We start from the raw sequence: 12,409 nt of genomic DNA on the forward strand, positions 1-12,409 counted from the left end.
AAAATCGAAAAAGATCAATACTTTTGGCCTCTTAGCAATTTCACATTTCTTTCAGTGAATACGCAATATACTATTAGTCCTCGTTATTGATTTGTAACTTGTTCGAAGGAAAATTACAAAAAAAAAATGTGTCTCTTTAATTTGCCCTAAATTTTGTTTTTAATGACCATTGCACATGATGAAGGTGGCTCATTTTATGCAGAAATGTTGCCAGTGTGCACGTAAACGTTGTCGTAAAAGGAATAATTTTATCCTTAAGGATCTATTCTTCTGATGTTTCAGTCTCGTTGAAATCTTGTTCGGGAATTATTTCCAAAACATGTGATACAAGTGGAAAATATCGATGCATTTAAAAACTTTTATAATCAAACTAAAGTCTGTGAAAAAATTGCGTACTTACAATAAGTTTTTGAGTTCTGAAATCAATCTTCAAAATTTATGACCAATCCGGTCAGTGTCCTCAGCCAAAATGTTGAGAAATGGGGTGAGGGTTACAAAGAAATGATTTAACCAAAAATATGTGCATTCCATATCAATTATTTCTTTTCAAAAATCTTAGATATGTATTTTTTCAATCATTTATAACAAAGAAGTTGAAATAATATGCTTTTCAAGTTGTTCTAAAAGAAAAAGAGAAAAATCACAAATTTACAAAATTGACAGCAAGGTCAATTTGACACGAAAAAGCAACAAAATTATATAAAACTTTCTAATATTAACACCAACCTATAGTTTTTTTAAGTTAAATTTATTCAAATTGGTCCACTACATCTTTTAGTGATGGTATGAAAAAAAGTTTAATTGTGAAACTGTGATTTGTTCATGATAATAGCCCAAAAATGGGTAAAAATTGATGAAAATGGAAAAATCATTTAAAATGGGATACTTTCAAATGGCCGTAGCAAAAAAAAAAAAATTATTATATTTCTAACTCAGGAAAATTGATTGAAAAGTTTTATTTATTTTTTTGTTTGTATAAAAATAAGGAGATGTGGTATGAATGCCAATGAGACAACTATCCACCAAAGTTCAAATGAAGTGGATGTAAGCAATTATAGGCAACCGTACGACCTTTAATCTTATGCTATGTATTATACATATATAGATGATTTTCATGTATTTTCTATATGATTTAAAGCATCAAACGCCATGGGGGTAAATTGCTAAAGAGTAAAGACAGTTTTATTACTGGAAATGCATGCCTTGTTAGTATTTATCAGAACCTTCAACCTTAGTCACGTCCCCCTCCCAAACAAAAAAACAAAACAACATTTAGTGTGAATATTGATAACGATTTTTTTTTAACCAAGAAAAAAAAACTAAACTTAATAAAAACGGGTACGACACGAAACATGTTTGTAGGATTTGCAAGCTAGACTCAAGCTAGCAGCCACCCCGCCAATATTATTCCGCTAGCAGCAAGTTTTCAGATTTGTGACATAATTCTGTGTCAGTAGTATCAAAGATTATAAAATTAAGTTATATATTCATCTTGTAAACGGAAATAATGTCACAGTACAGTATAAATGTATATAATTATAAACCTAATATTTCAGTTTTAGAGGCTTCCATGAAATAATGTCCGCTCACAAGAGCAAAAGTTAATTTCATTTTTGAATTTTATCCTTGTGAAGTATTTCTACTGATTGTGTTTGATGCTCCAATCCGGATGTTGTATAGGAATATTGATCTTTACTGCGTCAGACTTTGGAAATGTTTAGGTCCATATATAATGGATAAATACTCTCTGTTGAACCACACTGATACCACAGGATAACAGACCGGACCGAATACGGGTAGGTACTATAACCTTATAATTTAATTGTCATGATATATTGTTACATAAGTATTTCCATAAACATGCAGTAAATACCTTTTTTCTAAATATATTTAAAAAAAAAACACGCACACGAATAAAGTAAAAAAATCATATTTGGTTATTATTTAGTTTAGAATCATTTTCAATAAGTTTGTATATTTGGTTTCTTAATAAACTTTTGCTTAAAATACAAAGATGTTATATCGACAAGCCTTTCAATTGATTGGAGACGGGGAATAATATTATGGTCCTTTTTAGAATAAATTTATACACTCATTGGTCTTAAAAGTAATCCACATTACCGGTAACAATAAGACTCCAAGAACATATGGTGAATTTGATTTGATACGTGTGTTTTAGTAGTGTCCGTCCTCAATATAAAGGTATGTCTTTTTATTAGTGTATAGTTGACGTTTATAAATCATATCGCCTCTTCTAATTTTTAATTTCAAATTGGACAATTATCATTCAAGTCTGATATTGAAGACTAATGTTTAAAAGATAAGTTCCCAAGAACGCTATATGAATACGAAATTTCCAGTAATTCTACATTATAAAAATATGCTGGAGTTTCAATTTTCAAACCGGGTCTCTAAAAATTCTTGAATTGTTTAATAAGTCCTAGCGAATAAACCGTGCCCACCGTTGCTCTAAATGTATGTCCGCATAGTTTATATGTCAAAGTCAAAGTCAAAGATTTTATTGATAAAAAATCCAAAATATGGATTGTCATCAACACACAAAGAACAATCATTAATCATTACAATCAATTATATAACAATACAGAACATAAAAAAAAAAGAAGAAAGAGGTGTATATATAAATATATAATGAGTATTTTTATTTTCCCCTTCTATCTATGTCTTATAATATCCATGATGATAATAGAATAATTCAGTTGTGAAATATTCCCTCAGCTCACAATGTAAAGTTCTTATGTTGTGCTGTTTCACCACTATACCGGATTGAATTGTTTCATATATTTTATGTCGGGGCCTTTTATAGCCGACTATTCGGTATGGGTTTTCTCATTGTTGAAGGCCGTACGGTTGACTATAATTGCTCACATCCACTTCATTTGAACTTTGGTGGATAGTTGTCTTATTGGCAATCATACCTCATTTCCTTATTTTTATATAGACCAAGATAAAGAATTTGAAATTTTTGAATCAAGGACAGTTCAAATTCTCTCCTGGATCTGACTGATTTTCTTTTCGTCTGACTTCTCAATTAAGTCACTTGCTCCAGGGTTTGTACTTTAGTATACTTATTGTTATGGTTAAAACATCTGGTGCTGATAAATACATGTATAAGATTTGAACTTTGTCGGAAATTGAAATCGATACACATGTACATTGTATATGCTCTTGCGTTCGTTTCTGAAGAGAGCCCCCAATTTCCCCTACATACTGCATACCACAGCCGGATTTTGTTTAAGTAATCAGATAGATAACTCTTATAGTTTTTTACTGAATCACACTCAGAAAATTATAGGAAAAATGTTCTACCATTTTTGACATTGAGAATGTTAAAGGGCATCAATATGTTATAAAAATTTAACGTCTTTCTATAATCTGAAAGTTAAATTTTCATTTTCCTTTGTGTGCTATATCAATGACCATTACTGGTTATTACGGTGCTTATTCAAAAGGTTTGTTCCATCTCTATATCAATCGACCAGTATATTTTCCAATTTGCAGTTTGCATAGTCGCTTCAAACTTATCAACTGCTGGATTTATTTGAGTCCATAGCTAGTCAAAGACTGTTAAAATTGTGAAACTGCAGTATAATGGTAAAAAATATATTCTTTCAATCCAATTCCAGTGTTTCACTCTCTTCCTGTTTATACATTGTAGGGATGATTGGACACGTTCTTATTAGGGACACAAGTTAAAATAAAAAGTATGACTTGGTTACGAAAATTACCATCTTAATTACAGTTTTTAACCCGTTGCATTTGTTTGCACCTGTCCTCAGTCAGGAACCTGTTTCAGTGGTTGTCGTTTGTTGATGTGGTTCTTAAGTGTTTCTCGTTTCTCGTTTTTTATATAGATTAGACCGTTGGTTTTCCTGTCTGAATTGTTTTACACTAGGCATTTTGGGGCCCTTTATAGCTTGCTGTTCGGTGTGAGCCAAGGCTCCGTGTTGAAGGCCGTACTTTGACCTATATTTTTTTACTTTTTAGACATTGTGACTTGGATGGAGAGTTGTCTCATTGGCACTCATACCACATCTTCTTATTTCTATTTATAATTAATTTGCTTTAAAGATTGTTTTATTGCTGTTTGAACTATCGCTTCATGTGTGTTATGAAAAGACAGTTGGAAAAAATATTGAAACATGATATTAAACGGAGAATCTTATTTGTGTTCGATGTTCAATAACCTGTCCTTGATTTTGCTGAAAAATTATCCCCCTTTGATGTCAGTTCTTCAGTTATTACTACAGGAAATTATATTCAAATTACAAGTACACGATAACTGTTTGTTAGAAAAAAAGCAATATTTTTTCCATCAGTAAAATTATGTTAAGACCATATTACTTATAAACTGTAATTATGGTGAAAGTTTTTGATATCCTAGTCATACTATTTTGATTTAACTAGTTTTCACGCTTTTTAAAAAGAAGTTGCAATTTTTTTTGGCCCAAATTATATTGTTTTTAGAACGTATACTTCAAAATTCTTTATAAAATATTTTCATTAAAAAAATAAATGTTTACTGTGTAAATACAAATAGCAATATCACATTAGATTTATATACACTTGATAACAATGACAGGATATTCTTCTGTCGGTTTTTATTTGAAAAATGCAGAAAAGATCAAAAGAAAAACAGATGTTAACAATATTGTAAAATACGATGACAAAATCATACTGGTTGGGTACTAACATGCTCCTGTGGGGGGTCAATGTTCCCGCTGCATTAGTGACATAACGGAAAACGCTCAAAGGCCATATATGTTTGTAGTCTAATTAAACTAATTTGAAATTGTGACCTATCAGGATTTGATAATGAAATCATACCCTTAAAATATCGCCTGAAAACCCCACCGACAACATAACTTAGTTGTGCTAAAATTAGATGCAACTATAGATTTTCGTTTTTCTATAACAAAGGTATTGCTGCTAAAAGTGACTGACTCTCAAATGATATTGACATTTAACATTTAGCACATAGAAACAAATCCTTTCTCCTAACCATATTATTTATTACACAATTTCTAGCAAACTTTATATATAAGGTGTTAACAAATATGGCATGACTCGAATATTCAAACCAGTATTCAAAATTGAATTGCAGCTATTCAAAGTTAAAGTTTTATTACATCATGTTCTATCTTTTAATTTAACCATATATCGCCATCTGCGTGAGCTTTCTGAAGAATAGCACTTAGCAAGGTTTATATCCTTTTTGATTATGCTTTCATCAGCACTTATATTCGTTGTTCATAGATCAAATATTTTTGAATTTATTCCATTCGATACAAATTTGATTTTTTTTTTACTTCTCAAAATCGAATATATTTTGAAAATGAAATTTTCTTACATACACACGAGAAGCATATTTTTCATTTGCAGGGAATGGTTTATTTACTTTTTGTTTTTAGTCATTCACAATTTTGGAAAAAGAAAATGGTTAAATTTCTAATTATTTATTCAAAGCATTATTACATTTTAAAGAAAGTCTGTCCTACTCATTAGAAAAACACGGAGTATCAGAGATTCTTAATTCACGATGCTTGATTTAATTTTTGATTTACATACAAAGATCTTTGTACTGATCCAGTTAAAAGAGAAGCGTTCTATTTCCAGTTTATATTAATTGAGCTTGTTCAGACGACCGTATATTGTTACAAGCTTGTTTAACTGCATTTACTATTTAATATAATTTGCTGCATGATCGATGCATTGTTAAAATATAATTATGTTCAATTCAATTCTTTTATTACTTTGAGCAAATAATGCTCATCAGTACAAAAACATGTAATATATATGCAAATACAATAATGATAAATAAATACATAATACATACATAACTGATAAATGAATACATCCGAGAAAAAAATGATCTATATTAAGTATTGGTTACTTATAACATGTCTTGTCTACGTTTAAATGCATGGAAAAGAAATTTACAAAGGTTACATATGTCTTTTACATTTTCTGTGCTCAACAACTGTATAAGCTTAAATGACGATGGACGCCTATAATAATATGGCTTACGTTCTCAGAATTAAGGTAGTGTACCAAGTCAAGAATACTAATTTTACTGCAAACTAATAAATTTCAACATTTGAAGTTAGAATTTCTCTTCAAATAACAGTAATTCTAACAGTTTACTTGTCATTGTATTTAGGTTTTACTTCAATCGGTATTAAATTATTGTTAAAAATAGTTTGAAATAAAAAAAGAAAAAATCCCCTACCACCCCCCAAAAGATATACGAAATAAAATTGATCATCTTTTTGATATATATCCTCTTTTGAAAATTTATCTGGTAACAGATGTCAACAATGACCAAGATGCTTAAGATAGACCTGAAGAATAAAAACCCAGGTGCATTTTTTTTGTCACAAATATTGCACAACTATTGGTGGTCACTGTATGATTAAATTGTGCTCAAGAACAGTTTTGGTGAAAGTTTTTTTTATGATCATCAATTTTTACATTTTTTTTTGTATAATTTCGTTGACCAAATGGTAACGTTAACTTACAAAAAAGAGAAATAGCACACTTGTTTAACTGATCCTTAAAAAGGCTATATTATTACTTTTGATTGGCTTATTCCTGTAATGTCCCTCCACATCAGGATAACATATATCAATTCCTCCTTGTTGTTAATTTCTGTTGCAGTTTCATAAGTGCTACCTTCGGAATTTTATGGTCTTTTGAGTCCCTTTGGTAAACGATTATAATTTACATATATAATCAAATTTACATTTAGAAATTGATTTAGCTGATCAAGAGTTATTATAGCATATGATTCTAAGTTAAAACAAATTAAATGTAATAAAAAGTACAAATTTAATAATTATTTTATTACATTTTCACGTAGGTTAATAAATATATTTGAACCACGTCTCGTTTCATCACCTAGCAGTTTTTAAGTCGTGGACGGTAAGAGCTGTAGCCGTAGTATTTAATTGCTTTTCATATTAAGAGACTGAAAAGTAGTAATGAGAACTATACTTAAAATACAATTTTAAGGTACTAAAGAGTACCAAGATTCGAAAATGTATACCATGAAATAGAAATGAAAACAGTTTAAATTGTCCATAAACTTGGTACAAAACTTAATTATATTATCGCGATATTCAAATATTGCCAAAAGGAGTTAAATTCATTAACCACCTGAATTGAGTTGATGATGGTGTAGATTTACAAATGATACAGTGATTGTCATGGAACATAAGTTGTATACAAAATAATGAACTCCAAAAGTGCATAAACTTTGTATAGACAATATCAAACAAAAAAATGGATATGGACCAACCATCAAATAGTCATAAAGTTTAATTGCATGAGATTATTAGAAAAATGTGATGTTGTTTTTAGAGACCGTACATTTAAATACGATCCGTGTTTCCAAATTGATGACGTCTTTACACCAAAATCTATTGGATGAGTACTGACTGATATTTTAGTCTTAGAAACATGATTTTTTATTAGTTGTTCTTGACTTTTAACTAGCTTTTAATGACTGCGAGATCTCTAAGATTAGTACTTTGTGTCTTAAGTCCGTTTGTTAGTTGTTTGTTTGTTATGTGTCGATTAGATGAGTCAAGCCTTTTCAACTGATTTTTATAGTTTGTTTTTTATGTTGTGCTGTTACACATGGCCACTATCCAAGGTCAGGGGGGATTGGGCCATAGCAAACATGTTTAACACCGCCATATTATGTATGTGTCTGTCCCACGTAGTCTGAAGCATGTAATTCAGTGGTTATCGGTCGTTGCCTTATATCATATTTGTTCTTCGTCTATTGTTTTGTACACAAATCAGGCCATTAGAGTTCTCGTTTGAATTGTTTTACTTTTGCAATGTCGACTTTTATAGCTTGCTTTGCAGTATGGGTTTTGCTCACTGTTGAAGGCCGTACGATGACCTATAGTTTCTAGTTTTTACGTCATTTGGTCTCTGGCGAAAAGTGTTCTCATTGGCAGGCTTACGACATCTTCTTATTATTACAGTACTTATGCTTTTAATATTCGCTCCATTCAAATTTGTATTATTAAGACTTTAACTTGTGTACCAAGAGGCTAATTGGACTGTGTGTTGTTTGTTCGTCTATTTCCTTCAGAGGTGTTGGAGTGGTCGTTGTGCTGTCCAGTATTAATGGTAATTCCTGTTATCCTTTTGATGTATTATTCAAGGATTCAATATGAAAGACAATCTCATTAGTTTCTGTTCTTACATCAAGATAAAAAAAAAAACAAGAACAGGTAATATTTTAGCCATTCTTTTTTCCAATTAAAATAACATGGCCGGAAATAAAAATTACAAAAAGACAACAATACAAAAAAAATATTACACAGAAAACGAACGAGCAACACGAACCCCACCAAAAACCGGGGTGAACTGAGGTGCCCCGGTAGGCTCAGCAGTTCCTCTTCAGCATGTGACTATGCAAGTATACGAAGCTTTTATAAATTTGAGGGACTTGGGCATTTTCTTATTGCATTATGATGAAAGGATAAAAAATATCTATTCCTAAAAGATAATATTTGTTTTGAAACCGCAGTATTCTATTCACTTTCTTCTGTGCTTCTTTTTTTTCTCTCGAATTAATCAAGGCAAATTGACTCCTATGGTTAATAAACAGTAATTGTGTGATGAATTTGTAATAAATATGTCAGAGGTGTTTTGAATCAAGGGATAAAGTGGCTATTATACCTTGTTAAGTAGTGGTTTCTCTGGGTTAACATAGAGTTAGTTAACCGATTATCCCTAAATCCATCAATGTCAATTTGTTTATTTCTCTCTAAAGCATTGTTACAACGTAAATTGTCAATTGTAAAGTTAATATCGAGGTATGCACATATTTTCATGAGGCATAGTTAAAAAAGTTGTAATAGTTCTCGCCGCGATATAGCGCTTTTACAGAGTAAAGCATACATCAATCAAGCAATCAGTTCATGAGGCATACACTAAAATAGGAATACAGTGTTAGCTTCTTTTTAAAATATACCATGGTAAAATATGTGTTTGACGGCTATCAGATATTTCATTTTCAAATCACCTAATCAATTTCCAATTTTACATGTTTTTGCCAAGAAAAAAATCTCTTAGTAATGACAAACGGTAGCCCTGCTTATCAGAATCTCTTCGAAAGAGAATACATTGATGTACGTAAGCTGTTACAATGTATGAACCCACATAATATGTCACGCATTTACAAAGTCAAAATTATTATAAACTCCTGCACAAAATACAACATGTTCACATCAACAAGGGTAGTTTGTCCTTCCTAGTAGTTGTTTCCCTTTGAAAACAACTATTTAAACGTAATACAAAATCGGGAGTTTGAAAATAGACTATCGTACAAGTCAAAATGTGGATACAGACTTCTCTTCAATCAATTATCCTCATCATTATGTTGAAAACAGTTTCACTTTTACATAAGCACATGTATCGGATGTTCTTGTTTCCTTCTTATTCAAAGTTAGATAGTTACATTGTACATCTTAACGATATGAAAAGCACTAGTAAAAATAATCAAAGAAGCATTTTGAAAATTGCATTGTATTTAAAATCTGACATAAAAACAAGTTAAATAGATATTATATATCAACAAATTTATACTGACTATGTTTATTAGCTTGACATTAACAAACTAACATTTGCTACATATGAAATTGCATTTGTTAGGGAATTCTATAAACAAAACTAGGCACAGAAAATAAATAAACCGAATTATTGAATTTGTTATAAAAAAAAATATAACTTGCACTATAGCTTATAAAGCTATTATACTGAAAAGGTGGTGTTGTCTGGAATGTTCTTATTAAAATGTAATTAGAGAATTGTAATATATCAAAATATAAGTGGTAATGATCCATTGACAATTTGAACATGCTGAACCAAAACATTTCTAATATAATTTCCTAATCCCGAGTTACTCATTAAACAAACGTCAGCACGGACAATGACATAAAACTACACTTATGGAGCTTGAATTTGATTTCCAATGTCTCGTGTCATGTACTGAATGACAAACGATATGAGGTAAATGTCAATGTAGATTGATTGACTGAGTGTTGTTTGCTTAACGTCCACTGGCAAATAGACAGTAAGCCAACATTATACAAAAATAAAACAAAATTCATCACTTGCATGGCACCAAGCCGGTAACATTATTTTTTTAATCGATTGCACATGTCAATGACTACGTATCTAATATGTTGGATGTGAATTCGAAACTGCCCGTAGGTTCCAAAGGTAAAGTTTTCAACTTATCATTCTTATTTTTTTACTATTAAATCTTTCATCTATTCATCTATTTTATCATCTGTAGCTTGTTTTCATCATTTTCTGATATATATAAGAACACAACATATACATGGTGTTAATTAGATAATTGTGGATTCCTTTATTTTTGTGGGTACCAATTTTCGTCGATTGATGAAAATTGTATTTTCGTGTATATTTTATATCGTGGTTTTGACAACGCCAGCATACACGCCTATAGAAAATTTGTACTCTGTTGAAGATTGAAATTCGTGGTTCACCTATACCAACGAGGTTCACGAAAATTGGTAGCCCACATATAATAATGAATCCACAGTACATCAAATGCATGTGAAAAACTGGTTTTTCAAATCTGCAGACTGTGTGACTTACAATGATTTATCATTTTAATGCTTATTATTTTCAGACATATACCCAAAATGGCTTGCCAAAAAGTATTATTTGTTTTAATGGCAGCAATGATAAGTTGTGTATACACGACAATGGGAATGAACACTATAGAAGTTAATTCAATCTTACCGTGCGAACCATGCAAACATGACGAACTTCCGCTTTGGCATTTTAAGAAAATGTCTCCGATTTGTGGACCATGCGGAGTATTGTTCGGAGCAGAATTTGAGTATTGTTGTATGTGTGATGAAGATGTCCGAAAAGACTGCATGGCAGCACTAAGAAAGTAAAACAAAAAGCCATGCGAACAATTTCAGCCTTATATGTCACAAAACCGTGTACGATTATAGTTATTAGTGCTTATGTGATGACGACAGCAATAGCAGACCAGAAGAAAAAGAAAAAAAAAACAGAAAGCAAGCTTTGAGATATCCATAGTTGAAAAAATAAATATGTTTTAAAGTTTATTTAACCTTGTTAGAAGTTGTTTGAGTTCCATTAGATCACCGCAGACCATTATATATTTATGTTTATGGAGATTTTCCCAATTTCAATGGCATCTTTGGGGAACCGCCGATTAAATCCATTGAAAGTGTACTGATTGATATTTAAGTCTTGAATATATGATTTTTTTGTTTGTTTGGCTTTGAACTAGCTTTCGGTAACTACCAGTACTCCCAGATCTGTATTTTGTGTCATAAGTTCTTTTGTTAGTTTTTTTTTTATTTGTTTTGTTTCGTTTTAATGAGTCAATGACCATAACGGTACATATTTTACTGCATTAAATGCGCATTTCCACAATTAATGTCTCTTCGGTGATGCTCGAACTCCGAAAAAAAAAAAAAATCCAAAACCAAAAAACAAACATTGAAGAGCTGATAAAACCGAAGAGCCCCCCCCCCCCCCCCCCAAAAAAAAAGAAAAGAAAAGAAATCCAAATCGCGACAAGGAGTCAGAATTATACAATCACAAGAGAGATACATCCCTTAATTTAAAATTATTTCGAAATTTCATAACAGCAAATTTGAATAAAACAATCAAGTATTTTTCAACTGATATAATTTGTTCTTATGTTGTGCTATTACACTATTGTTCCAAGTCGGTGAGGGTTAACTTATTTAGACGAAGCAGCCCCTTTTGTTCCAGAAGGGGATTTAATGTTTAATTCACTAAATAAATGATATTTAGAATATCTTTAAATTCAGTAATATCTATTTATATGTACATCATAAAAAATGACATTTATACAAAAAGTGCAAATGAATACAGAAGGGACAACGTAATTGGTACACCATTGTATACAGAAGAAATAACGATATAAGTACATACTTTACACAACGTACTCCTGTAGTGAGATACTAGACAACAAATCAACAAAAGGAGCATTATTATGTACATAATTTAAACATCAATCATTTAGACAACAATCTCCTTTGAAACTGGGCAACAATAATACAAACGGAACAGCACTAAAATACTGCCAAAAATGGCGACAAGTGTCTTCAACAATGAGCTGTATTGGTCACCTCTTCAGGCAAAATCAATACGGTACCCAGTAATGTGGTAATATCTAATATGTATTGAACTTAGTACATATGTCAAAAGTTTAGTATGTAAAAAGCAACGTGCAAAGTCATTCTGTATATACGGTCAAAACTATCTCTTTATAATTGTTATGCGTCCACAGCCATCTCTGGATTTGCCATCATCAGGAACACCCAACACCTGA

General features: G+C 31.0%; 1 long non-coding RNA gene across 1 annotated transcript; it reads left to right on the forward strand.

The window, feature by feature from the left end:
- The first annotated feature begins 1,705 nt into the window (after positions 1 to 1,705).
- Positions 1,706 to 11,147, forward strand: LOC127705908 (uncharacterized). Its single transcript, XR_007984086.1, has 2 exons — positions 1,706 to 1,796; positions 10,697 to 11,147. It is a non-coding gene; the product is annotated as an uncharacterized LOC127705908 (long non-coding RNA).
- The last annotated feature ends 1,262 nt before the right edge of the window (positions 11,148 to 12,409 follow it).

Source organism: Mytilus californianus, unplaced genomic scaffold, assembly GCF_021869535.1.
Source record: "Mytilus californianus isolate M0D057914Y unplaced genomic scaffold, xbMytCali1.0.p SCAF_6, whole genome shotgun sequence".
Lineage (NCBI taxonomy): Eukaryota > Metazoa > Mollusca > Bivalvia > Mytilida > Mytilidae > Mytilus > Mytilus californianus.